Genomic DNA, 9278 nt, shown 5'->3' on the forward strand with positions numbered 1-9278 from the left:
TGGTATAATTTAAGTGAGACCATATGTCTATTATGTCTATTATGTAAGTGTAATGTGATGATATGTTGCTGCATAAATTTCATTTAGTTACTCTGGACACTAAGTAATGTCTGGCCTATGCTAATGGGGGAGTGTATTAAAAGGCTTGCTCCTGGTAATTCCACCATTGTGATTTATCATAGCGTAAACCTACAAACCACCTCCATGTGGCAGGCAGTGTAAATCTGAGCTTGGCTAGATGCTGCTTTGGACTGAGAGACACCAGTGGAGGTATGTTTAATAGGATAATGAACCAAATCTGATGTGCTTCATAGAAATTAAAGGTAACCACAAGTAATAACTCCACAATTACCCAGCTGTATTTATGTCCAAGATTTAAAAAATTTGAAGTTTTTTTTGTTTGTTTTCCTGAATTGCACTGACCACTGCAATGCAATCATCCACAATAATCAGTCAACCTAATAAGACATATGTGTTGATACGAGAGTGTTATCAGGAAACAACCCATCACCAGCAGACACGCTCTGCTCTGCTTTGAAGCACGATTCAAGTAATGTGGGAACAATTGCTGTGACTCCTAAGTGCAGATCAGAGTGTTTCCTGAGTTTAAAGCCGCTAAAGAGCTGGTTAAATCAGCCTGGTTGTCATTATTCAACCAGCAAAGAGAAGGAGGAATGGGGCAGAAGAGGCTCTTGGGGATGGAAAGATGATGAAGGATGGAAAGAGCCAAACAGAATACGGAGATCACGGAATGGTGAACAGAAAAGGAGTCTGTTTGTTTTCGCCTTAAAGAGGATGTTTTTAGGGCCTGTTGTGGAAAATCTCTGACATAATAATGATTAAAAAGGAGGGACACACACACACACACACACTGACATACACAAACAAACATACATACATAAAAGAGGGTGTTTAGGAAGATGGTGTTCATCTCCTGTTACAGTCAATGAAACATTAAGTATGTCAGTCACCATGGTGTGTTTGTGAGGTGTCAGGTTAGTGCCCTTCACAGAGAGGCCCTCCTCACTCGTGGGGGTGTTTGTGTGTGTGTGGGTGTACGTGAAGTCGTGCATGCATGTCTACCTATTGCTGTTTGTTTAATGAAGCCCTCTCATGTGTAAAATGAGTCTTAACATCTGATCAGGCTCAGAATGCCAGCCTGACCAAGGGTGCTAATCTGATAGAGTAACTTTGTTAGACCATGTCTAGACACACACGTTAAGTAATTTTGTTTGTGCTAAGCATAGTAGTAACATCATGATCAACTGTCAGCAGATAAGGTTCCCATCAAACAAAGTATGATGTTGCCAATGTGAAGTATATACTGTAGTGTGACCGTGTTTATTGCAGTGTTCCCATAGCTTCTCAAGTAGTGTGACCCTACAATTCCCAGATAGAGGAGACTGAACGGACTGCGAAAACCCGGCAACAGTTTAACCATTGAGGCCACAAAAAGATCTTGGTATGCCAATTTTCTGCTCCTCCTCTCCTGGGACAGAGGTGTCACTTCTGGTTAAGACTGCGGGATGTTGGAACAAACAGTTTTGTGTCCTGCCAAGCAGCGTAACAGACCTTGCATAAGTCGAGTGTACTGGCAACCCAACATGGCAGTGCGAGCTCTGTCTCTTTCTCCATCTGCTACTGCTCAGACTGGGCTCCTGTGTTTATGATGACAAGGCTGTGACAGGGCAGTAATGACGCTGCATCAACTGGCCAAATGGGATGGATGACAAGTTTCAGTGACTGACAGTGGATTTGCTGTTCTCTCTCCCACTTCCTGCTGTGATGGCCACAGAGTCCTGTGAAGCAGTGAATGTCATCTCTTTGAAATATGCCACGTTAGACCTTTCCCAAGTAACTGAAGAATATTAAGATAGAGCTTATATATTGCTGTATTAGGGGCTTTACTTCAATGTAAACCATCCCTGGATGGCCCGTTCTTCCTAGCTCTTCAGCGGATGTCCTGAGTACAATGGAGTTCATATAGTGTTGAGAGTAACATAAACAACCCAGCCCGGCTCATAGGGTCATATGTTAGCCACCATGCAAGCAATTAGCCTGAGTAACTCCATAGTTATAAATATAAACCATGTCATTTGTTGTTGAAACATTTTCTCAAGATTGATGACATCCTGAGGCAGAGCACGATGTCCAAGTAAAACCAAAGGTCTTGATTAACTTTTTATGGGACACTGAATGAGTGTGAACAAGGGTGTAAAGAAAGAGATATATTTAGAATGCAGTCTTTGTGTGTCTCCTGTGTGTTGTTTAATGGAACAGAGCAGGGATTAGGGTTGATTTCTGTATAATATTTCCATGGAAAATGTCACTCCACACTCAGTTTCTCTCCAGCGCCTTTAATTCCACCTGCCTGCTGGAAGGACTCCCTCCTGTTTTTTTCCCCCTTGTACTGTCTCTCTCCTTAACCAAAATCTTAAAAACACCTTTGGGGGAAACACATAAACACATAGCTTGTCTGAGGATTCTTTCCACAATTTGGTGTAATCATTTAATGATATTTTCGAGTTGATACACAAGGACAGAGTAGAAGTAATGTTTGTTGGCTTGTAGTTAGCTGAAATGAACACCACACAGTAAGTACCATGCAGACACAGTGTGCATACCTAAAGTTAGTTTAGGAGTTGAGATTTGGCAAATAGATAAGTGCTTATCCTGTGCACAGAGTAAACTGTTAACACTAGCGCTTTCAAGAAACTGCAACATACAGTAATTGCTTGGAAAATTACAACATGAGGTCATAGCTGAATCTGAAAAATTAAGCCATATGTTGAACACATAGCCTATCTTGAGCTGGGTGTTGTTTTTCTAAGATTAGGCGAAAGGGTGATAGGAAGCCATGGATAAGGTGGAGGAGCTTTGAAATAGTTGAAGGGAAGGGGCAGGCAGGTATGTGCACTTGAAGGGTTGCTGAAAGAAACATCAGGTCAGCAGCAGTGAAAGAATGTGAAAGGGAAAAACAGTATAAGTGCTGAACCTTTGCTCTTAACAACATTGTTTTTCTTGAGGATATGAATGTAGAAAATCATATATTTCAAAAGCCAGTCTGTTTATCGGTTTATAAAAGACAAAACGAGGTTGGGTCCATTACTCCATGTTCATGCCTTCATGATTCTCCCAGGTGTCCCATAAGATACCATCAAAAGCAGGATAAAGGTTAGAAATAAAACTAAAAACCCTGTCACTGTTTTAATATTACTGCTTGAATTGTCAACTAAGAGACAAGACCTAAGTGATAAAACCTAATGGCAGTACATCAGTTGAGAACGGTCAAGTCAGAGACAGAGGATGCTTACTGCTTCATTCCCTCTGGATTTATCCAAAGACTGGGTTGACTGGTTCACTATTCAGAGATGGCCAGATAAAGAGGAGATGGAAAGTAGGTTATTGCCAGACTGTGTTTTCATATCTTCCTTGTCTCAGGTGGCTTTGCACCGGGTCACATCAGGTATGCCACTGATTAGCCTGCCCCGAGGCCAGGTGTGCTCCAGCTGCCAGTTAAAATTGCACTGTGCTTCCTGTCTGCAGCCTCTCACTTGGTTCACCAGAACTGAACTCGTCACAAATTCACTCCTGCAGCCATCAGATACATTCCTCTGATGGTGGAAAGTCAGCATACTCACTTCTTTCATTAGCACATATTCAATGCAACTTTATCTTAACATAACATAAGCACTGTCTGCCACAGAACCTCAGAAATCCACCTTAGGATTGTTGTTAGAACAATGACCCCCCCGACTTCAAATTCATTCAGGAACCAGACAGCGTTTATTAAGAGCAACACAGACAAGAATCCTGCTGAGCTGTCACAGTGAATGGAGATGTATAATCAAAGCTGCGTTTTCTGGTGGATTTGTTTTCATCAAGGCTGTTAAGAGATGCTTCACCCGAGGAGAGTAGGGAGAGTACCGCAGACATTCAAGACAAGGGAGGGGGTCAAAATAGATGGAAATCAGGAAATAGTGCCAGATTATATGAGACAGAAAAAAAGGAGAGACGCAAGAGAAATGGCATATGCTTTTATTTAACAGCTACTGTAAAGAATTTGGATTTGGATAACATTTAAATGTCATGTTTCAGAGGGATTACACATGTCTTTCAGTATGACATATTTACTCTCTTAATAGCATATGTCTGGCAATAGGTTGGAGATGGTCCCAGCCAGGTTGAGGAGATAATCGCTCACTGCACACAGACTTGAGTCATTGGAAGTTGGTGGGACTCAAGAGATTTATTAGATTAAACTACACAAGTGTCGCTGGGAAATATGCTTTGTTTTGGCAACCAAGAGAACACACTGTTTTTAAACCGGTGAACACAGGGCTGGAAAGTGGGGGGTTGCAGAGTTGTCAAAGTGCCAAGAAGCTCCTATTTCAGGGGAGCAGAGTTGTAATGACATCAGGACTGTGTAATGCAGGTTGTCATGAGCGCAGCATGCTTGCCTTGATGTAATGTAACTCTGGCAGTGCCACCTGAACTCAGAGCAAGGGCACAGACGGTAAAACATTTAATAGCATTAGAGATATAGATCGAAAGGGAGAGAGACAGCAAGAGAGATTGAAAAAGAGACAGAACAGGGAAATTTTGGCAAGGATGGAAGAATGGTTTTAGATGGAGCAAATAGCCCATCAATAACCAATCAATCCCTGCTTTTACCTCTCCTCCCTCACTTCCTTCCTTTCCAGTATACATCTGGCCTGTTTCTCTCTGGTGAGAGACAACGCATCAATGTTCTCAGAAGACCCAGCCAGCAACACAAGCCCACTAATTTATCACAAACATAAAACCAAACAGGAATAGCGCACAGGCTCCCCTCACTCTCACTTTGCCAAGAGGCTTTCAGTGCCAAGGAGAGGGTAAAAAAATGTGTGAGGTGGTTAAGGAAAAGTGAGCAAGACAGACAGGTTCCTATTTAGACACAATGCAATAAAGCACCCTCAGACGCATGCTGACCCCCCTCCGCGTGTAACATTTAACCATACTGGACCTCTGACAGTGCAGAATAGCAGAGCAGGGCCATGCAACGGGCTTGCTCATGTAGCATAGGTGGAATCAGTTTATCTGCCTGGAGCTAAGAAAATGGGTCCAGTAATAGCATATGCAGATGTGCACACATATATAAGACATATCCAGGTATATAATCATATACATACAAGTATGCACATACACGAACACACAGCTATGCCTGGAGCCTCGGATTTCCTACCCTGGGGATAAAATAGAAAGTGCAAGTTACAAATTTCTTTGACCAGGCACAAGATAAGTGCTGGAGTCACATAAAGCAAGTGTGTGTCTTTCTTTTCAAATAAGTAACTATGTTTTGAGCTCAGAGTGGGGAGCCACCTCGGCTTAGAGTGGCCCAGTTAGTCAAGTCATAGAGGTTGTCTAACTGACCCAGGTTCACGCACCATGTTGGCCTGCACATGGAGTGTCCTTATGCAAGGTAGTGCAACCCCAGCAGTTGAAGGGATGCATACTCTGCAGGTGGACTAGCAATCCATCCTCAAATAGGAATAGTTGAGCAACCAAGACAGAAAATGGAAAAATAAAACTTTTCTGATGGGGATCACTTGCTGCGATAATAAGCATCTTATGATGTCACTGGGTGGCAACCCTCTTATGTTAAAACCATCCCTGTAAAAAAAATAAAAATAACAGTGTGCAGCTCCAGTCAGATGCTTTATTGGCTCCTTTCATTTTGAAAGATAAGGTGGTGATGAAGTGTTTGAACAGCTAACTGCCCAGTGAACTGGCTGGTTATCAAACTATATCAGCTATACATCATACTGTTCTTCCTCCCACTCCCAAACAAAACCACAACATCCTCCCCACCCTCAATTAGCCTGTTACCCCGGCTCTCCCCTTTATCCTCCAGCCACGTCCACACTCTCTCCCCTCCATTCCTCTGCATGCCATCCTCCTTGACCTTTCTACATCCATTTCTGCCAAGCAAACATCACCACTAACTTCTCCCAACTACTCGTTCATAATTCTTTTCTGATTAGGGCTGTCACTGCCGTGGAAGACACTGGAAGTCTCTATGAAGCGAAAGCCAAGAGGACACAAAGAGAGCCCAAAACACACACAGCCAGGCCCAAGTAGTGGAGAATAGCTGACCGCTGACGTAGCTTAATGTAACTAAGCCATAGCTGTGGGGGGAAAAGGCCCCATTAACAGAGAGCAGAGCAGGCTGACTGGATCCAGCTGTGCTCGGCAGAGACTGATCAGCGGCAAGTTGATTGATTACAATCACCTGCAATGCAGTGCGTAATGTAACAGAGCTGATCAACATGAGAAGACGGGGCATGTTCATATGTAGTGGAAATTTCCCATTGGATCTTGGATTACACTGGACTAATAGTGTGAGAATGAAAGAGTGACAGAGAGAGAAATAATGAGAGAGGGAGGACTCTGGATATGATCAGGAGCAAGCTAGGGCAGAAATGATGGCCAATAATAAAACCACGTTTTAATAGCAGTGTCATATCTCATGGTTTGACTCAACCTTTCAGATTAGCATTTATCTCAGAAGGATGGATGAAAAATACTGCTAGAAAGATAAAACACACCTGTATGAGTGTACATGATATAAAAAATAACTAGGGGAGATTACATAAAATATCATCACAGAATTTCCTTTTATCAACCTGGTCAGTCAAGTGTGTTCATTCACCATATTCTAGAAACCAGACAGCAGGGATGACAGAGTGTATGTGGAACATTTAAATCATCATGTGAGATCTACTGATCTCTTGACATGCTGACAGTTTTGGTTTAATTTGTGTGGCAAAGTTGTCAGATATCTGTCTGTGTGTCAGCATCCACCCCAATACAATGGAGGTGAATAACATTTTGTTTGTGGTGGTCATAGTATCAAAGAATTACATTTAAAAAGTTCAATAGCAACATATCTTTTCAGAGACAGTGTCCCCATTACTCTGGATAATCACAACATGCTGTGCATAGTTTTCATAGGGACTATTTTGAGCTCTGTGGATTATCCAGAATATCAGAGACACTGTTTCTGGAAAGAAAAGCTGGTGTTGAGTTTTCCAAATGTGATTTTGTGCTGTGAGCACTACAAACAACCAACATTTGAAAGGCCGCTCTTGCAGCAAAAACTGCACAGCAGGTTGGACCGCTTCACAGGTTTATACAAGGACTGAATGGTGGCTCGTAAAGGTCAAGTGGCCGTTGGTTTGTTGCAACATCTCCCTCTCCGACCATCTGCCTCATGGCCTGGCTCCAGCAGAGGCTCAGAGGGGACAGAGCAGCTCGGGAGGGAGGGGGGAGACCGAGAGGTGAGGGGTGACAAGGGAGAGAATGCGTAGCTCCATATACAGTGATGAGAAATGATGTGAGGTACAGTGAGGTAAACAGCCCGAGTGGAATATGATGAGAAAAAGCTGGCCCAAAGTGGGGAACCTCTTACAGAAAGTACAACAAAAAAAGACTAACATTCTAAATGATAAAAAAAACAAAAACGTCTGCATTTAAGAGACAACTCGCTCTCTCTGTAGAGTGAATAACATGAATGGAGTGACATACAATAGAGTGACATGAATGGAGAGGGAGTAAAACAGTTAAAGACAGCCAACTAGCAGAGGCCAAGGTACACACGTAGTAATTACTTGCACATTTCACACACAGCACACCATATGATTGCTGATTCCCGAGGACAACTCCAGCTAAAAAAAGGATTTCTTCGCTCAATATGCAAATGTTCTAAAAGAGGGAACAGTTTGTAACTTTCCCACAGAATTGGACCCATGATAAGTTGGCCAGTACCATTACAATGGGATATGCCCCTGTGGCCGCAGGCCCTATCGGAGAAAGAGAGGCGGACTGGGATTATTTGTACAGTATACTGTCTGTAAGCAGGAGGTCACTGCTGAATGATGCACCACTATAACATCGATCTGCTCCTCCTCCTGCGTCTGCTGGCTCAGAGGACCAGGGCAGTTTTTCTTTCTGACTGTGTGGTCAGAGTATTTTCAAAACGAAATGAAACAATAATGGATGATTTGGTTTTACCAGGTGAAACTATAATAAATGGTTTGGTTTTATGCTAAATGAGGATAATTTCAACAGTAAGCAAAGCCAAAATCCTTCATGTTAGTCTTAGAAACACGTAGTCTAAAGCCAAGAGCCGGATTCCTAGAAATCACATGAAAAGAACAAGAATTATCTTAATGTTACCAATTTTGTGGAACAATCTGCCTGCCAGAGACTCTTGCATCCCATTTTCCTGCAGCTTTTTCACAATACAGTCAGTGCAGTAACAACATGCATATATACATATATCATTATTTTTATTAATTCCATTCCTTTCATTCATTGTCTATCATAATTGTAATTGTGCTTTGGCAACACATCAAACGTCATGCCAATAAAGCCTATTGAACTGAATTGAGTAGCGATCCACAGTGATGACATATATTGTGCATTTTGTCCTTGTCAGACAGTGTAGGCCTACGCACACATGCATACAGTTGAGCATAATTTGCTCCAAATTCCAGTTTAGTGGCAACAGCAGAAAGTGCTGTTGCCACCTAGTGATGAAATGTAAAACAGCAACTTGTCATCCAAAGTTGTAAGACACAGATGGAGAGTGAAACTGTAAAACAAACAGAAGGATCAGTGAGCTTTATCTTAATTGGAGCAAAATAATCTTTATAGCCAGGAGGCCAGAAGAGAGTGTCTTTCTCTGAAGCAGAGGCAAAGAATTAAGATCAATCTAAACTGATCTTAGCAATAAAAAGTTCCTGTTTTTTAAAGGCTATGTACACTCAAGTTGCCAGTTTATTAGGTACACCTAGCTAAAACTAATGCAGTAACATACAACAGTCCTGCAATAAATCCTACCTTCATTAAGGTTATAATGTCCCGTTTTTGTTGAAACTGTTTAAGAGTGCTGTTGATTCAAATGTGTGATTGTTTTAGATGTAGTTTGTGGGGCCATTCAACTGTATTACATTATACAGAGAGGGGTGTTTGTTATTTAGCCTACCCTCATTAATGTAAATTGGGTGGACGAAATAAAAGAAGCAGCAGTTGAATCAACACCTCTCTAAAATAGGTTCAACAACTTAACATTTTAATCTCCATGAATGTAAGATTTATTACAGGACTGTTGCATTAGTTTTAGCAAGGTGCACCTAATAAACTGACAACTGAGTATGTATGTGAAAATCTATTTACTTTAGTTTAAACTCATTTGAGAGATGTTTCATATTCAAACCTCTGTCAAAAAAGATCAC

Source organism: Siniperca chuatsi, linkage group LG10, assembly GCF_020085105.1.
Source record: "Siniperca chuatsi isolate FFG_IHB_CAS linkage group LG10, ASM2008510v1, whole genome shotgun sequence".
Lineage (NCBI taxonomy): Eukaryota > Metazoa > Chordata > Actinopteri > Centrarchiformes > Sinipercidae > Siniperca > Siniperca chuatsi.